Source organism: Tubulanus polymorphus, chromosome 8 (genome assembly GCF_964204645.1).
Source record: "Tubulanus polymorphus chromosome 8, tnTubPoly1.2, whole genome shotgun sequence".
Lineage (NCBI taxonomy): Eukaryota > Metazoa > Nemertea > Palaeonemertea > Tubulaniformes > Tubulanidae > Tubulanus > Tubulanus polymorphus.
This window is the reverse complement of record NC_134032.1, coordinates 4,476,157-4,484,268: the sequence shown is the minus strand read 5'-3', so window position 1 is coordinate 4,484,268 and position 8,112 is coordinate 4,476,157. Positions and strand designations below refer to the sequence as shown.

At 39.7% G+C, this 8,112-nt stretch overlaps 1 pseudogene; it reads left to right on the top strand.

Annotated features, from left to right (window-relative positions):
- Positions 1 to 6,161: 6,161 nt before the first annotated feature.
- Positions 6,162 to 7,285, top strand: LOC141910069 (uncharacterized; annotated as a pseudogene).
- Positions 7,286 to 8,112: the final 827 nt, after the last annotated feature.

Here is an 8,112-nt window from a genome sequence, read left to right as displayed (position 1 = left end):
TTTAGGTGGAGGTAAAACATTATGCAAAATCGCGGACGGTAAAATTTTCGCTACTATTGTGAATCCTACTAATGAACCGATTCAAATTTCAAAATATTATGTGCTTGGATTTGCATATAATGTAACTGACGACGATTGTTTTGATTTCAATGATGACAGTACTAGTGCAAACATTTTCTCCGTGGATACTCAAACACCACGTGATAATGATGAAAAAATTAAAATAGCGGAGAATTTAGGCATAAAAATTCCAGCAAACTCAGGATTGTCTCTTGAACAAAAGGAGAGATTAATGTATTTAATTAGATATAATAGGTCAATATTGGCTAGTAACTTACAAGAAATCGGCGAAACTTCATTAGTTACGCATAAGATAGAAACAACTGATGACGACCCTATAATTCAAAGACCTTATCGCAAAAGTCGACACTTGAGGTAGAAAACGACTTGGTTAACGAACTGTTAGATGTCGATCTTATTGAACCAACTGATTCTGTTTTCAATAATCCTGTGGTTTTGGTCAGAAAACCAGACAACACGTATAGGTTTACTATTGATTTTAGAAAACTGAATTCGAAGACCGTAACGCAATCATTTCCACTACCTCATTTTGATGATGTATTTGACACTATATCCGATGCTAAACCCATGATATTTAGTAAATTAGATCTTCATTCAGGATTTCACCAGATACCGATACCTGAAGAATCGCGTCATTTTTTTTTCAAACGACGCAAGGCAAAATGTGCTTCAAAAGAATGCCGATGGGAATTAAGAATGGTCCTATGGCTTTTCAGATGCTTATGTCAAAATGTTTAGGTAATTTGAATTGGCAATATGTTTTGTGTTTCATTGATGATCTAATCATATTCTCTCAAGATTTCGACAGTCACCTAGTTCATTTATCGAATGTTTTTAGAAGCTTTTAAACAAGCCGGTCTAACTGCGAAACCGACTAAGTGTGAATTTGCAGTCCCAGACATCGAATACATGGGTTATACGTTTTCGGCTGAGGGTCTTCGTACTTGTAAAAAGAAAATCGAAAAGGTTAACAGCTTTCCGGTTCCGTCCAATGTCAAACAATTACGAAGTTTTCTAGGGTTGACAAATTTTTACAGGAAGTTCATTCACAATTATGCATCAATAGTTTCTCCCTTGAATGCTTTGAACTGTAAAGATGTGAAGTTCAAATGGACCCCTGATTGTCAGAAACCTTTTGATACGCTTAAACAGAAATTAACTGGTGATCCGATCCAATTTTGATATTCCCTGATTTCAATTCTCGTTTCTATCTCTCAGTTGACTCTTCTGATTATGCTATCGGTTACGTTTTGTCTCAGAAAAAGGATAATTTAGAACATGTTATCGGATATGGTGGTCGCGCGTTACGTGTAAACGAAAAGAAATGGCATATTAGTGATAAGGAAGGACTGGCTTTGATTGAAGGAATTCAGAATTTTCATCCCTACCTGATTGGAAATGAATTCACTGTGTATACTGATAACAAAAGTTTAATGTATATTGATCCGCAGCTGAATTGTACTTTCAAAAAGATCAAACGATTTATATACGTAGGTTTCTTGGCATGGTCCTGGGAGAACACACGCATTGTTCCTTATGTACGATAATACATTATCCGCCTTAATGGTTGTTTGTCTGAAACATTTATACTTGTATCAGACGAGCATTCTAAATCACTTTGAAGGTAATCACGGCGCTGTAGTCATGAGAAGAATTCGTGGAAATGAGCAATTATGAAATCAACTTATGAAACACTCGCTGACCCTTAGTCTGATAATTCGATAATAAGGAGTAATATTAAAGAGTAATATTAAAAAGTAATATTAAAGAGTTTTAAGAGTTTGTGTGTTTAAATTTGAATGTACTAATAATGATAAAGAATATAAATAAGAAAGATGATATTTCGGCTTACATTGTATATTACTATTTAGACAAAATTAAATACCATTCATTGTGGGAATTGTAATCATTGGATAAGTTAAAATAAATGAGTTCGAGGGTTGGAAAAATAGTATATATGTAATCTCTTCGGTGCGGTTGAGAAGGAGAGCAGACCGGCAGGTATCATGACGTCGAGGGTCGGGTTAAAGTTAGCAGCGAATGAAAGGTCTAGGAATCAGGACCCCAGCTCTGCGTCGTGGTGCTGCGTTGGTTGCTCGTTCCCTTTTACGGCTGGCCGCAAGCAGGGTTCTGGATTTTTCTTGGGTGTGGACGCAGCCGTATAAAAGGGGCCGCACCTCGAGGGAGAGCGGACTCTTTTGGAAAGCATTTTCAGGGGAAGCATTAGAAGACTATAGAACAGATAACTTTCGGCTATCCGGTTGAATTGCATCTTCTTGTGTGCGGGATTTGTAACAAAATTCTAAATTAAAAGGTAGGGAATTTTATAAATTGTTGAGACTATAGTTCAGTTAAAATTGTAGAATTAAAGTTGAGTATTATCATATTTAAATCCGGAGTTCCTTTTATTCCTTGGTTTTCGGGTTTCTGTGTTCGTGGTCGACTTTCTCGCCAGGGACCGGAGTTTGTAATAGAGGAAAAAGACAATAGAGAAAGGGACCGCGGAACAATATTATGAAAACCGACTAAATAAACGTATAGGACGTTGGGAATTGGCTCTTCGAGTGTATAGTTTTTCTGTTGAACACCGACCGGGTAAGAAAAATGGCAATTGCGACGGTTTAAGTAGACGAGATAATGATAAACCTCCTCCTCCTAGACCTGATGATCCTTCACAAAAAAACTGTTTTCACAGCAATGACAAATGGATCTCAGTCTAATGAAGTCGTGTTTGATTATACTAAAAACGCACGCTCGAATTTATTTTTATTTTTTACTCACTCGCCCTTTCAACCTTTGACTTGAAACAACTTATTCCTATTTACTCTTAAAATTTCATATTTTAAAAGTGTTAGCATAATAATCTAGATAAATAAGATCAAATATTGATTTCGAATAATAAAAATCAATTTTTAACATAAAAAGTGTGAGTAAAGTGCAAACATAAAAAGTTTGAGACAAAGTAACGAGTAATTAACGAGTTGTTAGAATTAAAATCAATGTCAAACATAAAAAGTGTGAGTAAAGTGTGATTGAAATAATTCATATTTTAACATTGAAAATTTATATTTGACTGAGTTTTAATGAAAGTTTTGTTATAAAAATGAAGACAGAAGAAGAACCTAAATTCAAAATCGAAATAAAAGAAACCAATAAATTATTTTCACAGTTTAACATTAAAAATTATATTAATTGAACCTTAATTCTATTAACAAATTTAGTGTATGAGAGGCATTATAAAATTGATAACATTACTATGATTAATCTTTAACTTTTTATGTTTGAATTTGATTTTAATTCTAACAACTCGTTAAGTAGAGTTTCTGTTTCTTCACAGAAAACCCTATTGAAATTCGCGTGATTATTATTTTTTCCCCTTTTCCACACAGTTTTCGTTAAAAGTGTAAAGGCTTCCTTACCTTACCGCTGTCGCCGATACAATCCGTATGATATCCTTCAGCTCACTTCAATCTCCAGATACTGCATGGGAATTTTGATAAATCCACGTCATAAAGGCACTGTCGAGCCGTAAACATCGGAAATTTGGCTCCGTTCGATTAGTAGCCATGTTGTGTTTTCTTTCCGAAATTTCTCTCTTCTTTATGAGGAAGAGCTATCGAATTATTCAAACATCGGAAATTTGGCTCCGTTCGATTAGTAGCCATGTTGTGTTTTCTTTCCGAAATTTCTCTCTTCTTTATGAGGAAGAGCTATCGAATTATTTCCTCTCTTCTCCACAATCAATTTCAAAGTCAATTCTATGAATTTATTGCTCAGCGGGTCCGAGTCCAAGAGTTTACGAGTCCGGCGTTCGCGTGTCTGACAGGTTTACGGGCATTTGTTTGTTACCTCTTTAATATTTTTGATTTCTTGTTATTCCGGTTATTTCATTTAAGTATATTGCTGATCAGTTCATGTCACCAAAAGCTTCAAACAGATTTTGAATTGATCAAGTTTAAATCAAGGTCGTTGAATCGTGGAAGGCTACTAGAATTACGTTCGTCTTCGTCTCAGAGAGAAAACAAACGACAGAAAAGTATCATGTGATTATCGATAGCCTACTACCGTACACATGAAGCGGAATACCGGGATTCGGGCTAGCGTGCTCTGGCAATTGACTACAAAAATCTACTTCCGTTTCCGTTAAAATTCATAATGTCAAGTCTAAGGTCTCAACTCTCGGAATTTCCTCGACCAAGAGGGAATACAGGTAACTCTCTCTCTCTCTCTCTCTCTCTCCTCTCTCTCTCTCTCTCTCTCTCTCTCTCTCTCTCTCTCTCTCTCTCTCTCTCTCTCTCTCTCTCTCTCTCTCTCTCTCTCTCTCTCTCTCTCTCTCTCTCTCTCTCTCTCTCCCTCCCTCCCTCCCTCCCTCCCTCCCTCCCTCCCTCCCTCCCTCCCTCCCTCCCTCCCTCCCTCCCTCCCTCCCTCCCTCCCTCCCTCCCTCCCTCCCTCCCTCCCTCCCTCCCTCCCTCCCTCCCTCCCTCCCTCCCTCCCTCCCTCCCTCCCTCCCTCCCTCCCTCCCTCCCTCCCTCCCTCCCTCCCTCCCTCCCTCCCTCCCTCCCTCCCTCCCTCTCTCTCTCTCTCTTTCCATAATCCTATACATTTAAGGAAAAAGTTGCATATAGGCGTCGCTTCTAGGGTTCGCTCACGTCACTAGCATCTGGGAGGTAGAGAAGCTAGAAGGGGAAAATTATCTTGTTTTCCTCCATGAGATTTAACGCGCAAAAATATGTCAAGTCTTCCTCTGGTTAGTAAGAATACTTTAAGGAGTCCTAATTCTCAGTGATGAGTCATAATGGTAACACGGGTGACTGAATGTCCTCACAAATCACCCATGAAAAAGTCGTGTGCATGAATGAAAAACTGTGACCAAAAGAATTAATAGAAGAATCATGAATAAGTCAAATGAAATAAAAATCCCCTAGCTTTCTCTCCGACTGAGGAGGAAATACAGGACTGCGTCCAGTGCTACAAGTATTTCCGGCCTCCACAGCCGACCTGATCAGGCGTTTGTTTACGTTGATGTATGTTCATCTATTCGGGTAATATGAATAGTATCCTAATTTGAACCGTAGGAACTCCGAATATTTGGCGAAACTTACTTGTTAGCTTTCGCCTGTTTCTACAGGCTTGATCACACTGATGATGTCTATCAGTTAGCCATACCGTATATTATCGGATCCGGAGCTGTCAATTTTGAAGAAAGGTCTTAACTTCGCAGTCACCCCCAAGAAAATTCCTGTTGTTGATTTTATCACCGCCACCGAATCAGCCTGCCGGTCCCTAACGAGTGCTGATGCGAGTGAACTCAGAGCCAAGGTTATCGGGATAATCGACATTAACAGCAAAGTTAGAGACCAGAATGTCACCACACAAGAAAGAGATGCAATTGATTCTCTCAGAAAGGACGAAACCATAATGGTTTTACCTGCTGATAAAGGGAGGGTTACTGTAGTTATGAACAAGACGGAGTATTTTGACAAATGCAACTTGTTACTATCATACAAGAAGCTATCACGTGATCCAACCAATCAGTATAAGAAGATGTCCTTAAAGATTTATTTGATAGGAAAGTGATCTCCTTTGTGTTACACCGGAAACTTTACCCCGCAGTGGACCAACCACCTCGATTCTATGGCTTACCTAAGGTCCATAAAACTGGAATGCCATTACGACCTATTGTTAGCTCGATCGGAACGCTATGGTATCAGTGCGCCGATTATCTTAGCTCAGTACTAGGTCCATTAGTTGGTAAATCCGAACACCACTTGAAAAACTCGAAGGTGTTTGCGGCTGAGGTACAACACCTTAAACTTGAGGAAGATGAAGAGCTACGATCGTATGATGTTTGTGCTTTGTTCACCAGCGTACCTGTGGACAAAGCTTTGGAGGTGATCACAACAAGACTCCGTAACGACAACACCTTGAAAGACCGCACACCGTTATCACCTGAAGAGATTATAAGTCTGTTGTTTCTCTGCCTCAAGTGTACTTATTTCTTGTTTAACGGCGATCACTACCTACAAGTCCATGGTGCTGCTATGGGTTCACCAGTCTCACCCATCGTATGCAATCTATACATGGAAGAGTTTGAACAGTTAGCCTTAAGGACGGCATTACATCCTCCCAGGTGGTGGAAACGGTATGTCGATGATACATACACAGTATTGAAGAAGCAGTAGAAGTACCAGAATTTAGTACCCATCTTAACCAAGTGGACGATGACATAAAATGGACATCGGAGGCTGAATCGGTCAATGTTTTACCGAGTACTGACGATGGTGGTGACAGTAGGACGGAACGATCTATTGCGTTCTAAGACACGCTATCGGTGGTAAACAGTGACCACACTATCCGTGCGAGAGTATACAGGAAAAAAAATCATACCGACCAGTACCTGAACTTCAATAGCAACCACCCCCTAGAACACAAGAAGGGTGTTGTGAGAACGTTGAACCACAGGGCGGAAAGTGTCGTATCGGATCCAGTGGATATGTTAGAGGAGGTCAACCATGTAAAGAAGGCTCTGAGTTTTAACGACTATCCTGCCTGGATCACGTCACCGAACCCATGCAAACCGGCTAATAATACTAAGGAAGCTACACAATCCGAAAGGCGGAAAGTCGCTCCCGTCGTGATACCATATATTAAGGGTACCTCAGAACAGTTACGTCGGGTTATGAAACGATACGGAGTACCGGTGTTCTTCAAACCCATGAACACTCTACGGCAGATTTTGGTTAGACCTAAGGACAAACTGGATAAATCGAGAGTAGTGAGTCCGGTGTATCATATCAAATGCGAACAGTGTAGTGACTCGTACGTAGGTGAAACCGAACGATCCTTAAGAGCCAGATTCGGGGAACACAGACGCCCCAGCTCCGTTACGTCAGAGGTGTCGAAACACCTTCATGTCGACCAACCGGGTCACACAGTTGACATTGACAACGTTAGGATTCTCGGTGTTGAACCCAGATGGTTTGAGAGAGGTGTCAAAGAAGCAATCTACATCCGTACATTGCACCCTTCTCTCAACAAAGACGGGGGCCGTTTTCATCTCCCGGCCGTCTGGAACAACGTGCTGTCCCGCTCTATGGAGGGGGGGACACACACAGCTGATTCTCGAGGGAATACCGGAATCCCGGATGACGTCAGCAGTGACATCATCAGTGTGATCAAGCCTGTAGAAACAGGCGAAAGCTAACAAGTAAGTTCCGCCAAATATTCGGAGATCCTACGGTTCAAATTAGGATACTAGCCGTTTGTTTAGCTTCAAAAAGAATAATAGATACCAACTAAATAAAACGAGGAGCATTCACCAATATTTGGCCTCTCCCACTAGAGGGTGCCCTCAATGCTTCCCCTTTTTGAAGACTTACATGATGCCCAAAACTCTCCAACCCACAAGATTTCATGGTGTCACAGAATCCCAAAAAAGTGAAAAGAAAATCCTTTCCTCAAATGATAGTAAATCCGACACCACAAATATAGTTTAGGGAAAAAGGCAAAGATTTAGAATTTTATGTATATGATAATATTCTCTTGAATACTATTTATTAATTCTTGGAAATATTCAAACAATAGACAATATATACAAAACCTCGAAGTTATCTCTTATTCGCAACATTTAAAGTAGATAAGATGGCCAACCGGCCACCAAAGGAGGAGATTAACAAAGGCATATTGCCCTTAATACAAGTGCACGACTCGCACCTGAAACCAATAGTATTAAGAATAAAGATTTCAGACAGTCTAACATTACGACTCAATAATAGTTGCTTAAACCCTACTCCCTTTTTACGCTAAAAATGTAACTCTAAGTGCTCCTAATAAGAATAAGAATTTTCGCTATTTTTGATCATAGTTCCAGTTAAGTATCTATTTAATTATTTTTTTCCCTATTATGTTTATGCAAGAGATGGTCACTAATCCGAAAACTCAAAAGTTGAGGGAAAAACCAAGAGAGGAAATCGGAAAGAAGAATACTTTCGGAGAATAATTCAAAGGAAAAAGCCTCCTTGAACCCCGAAA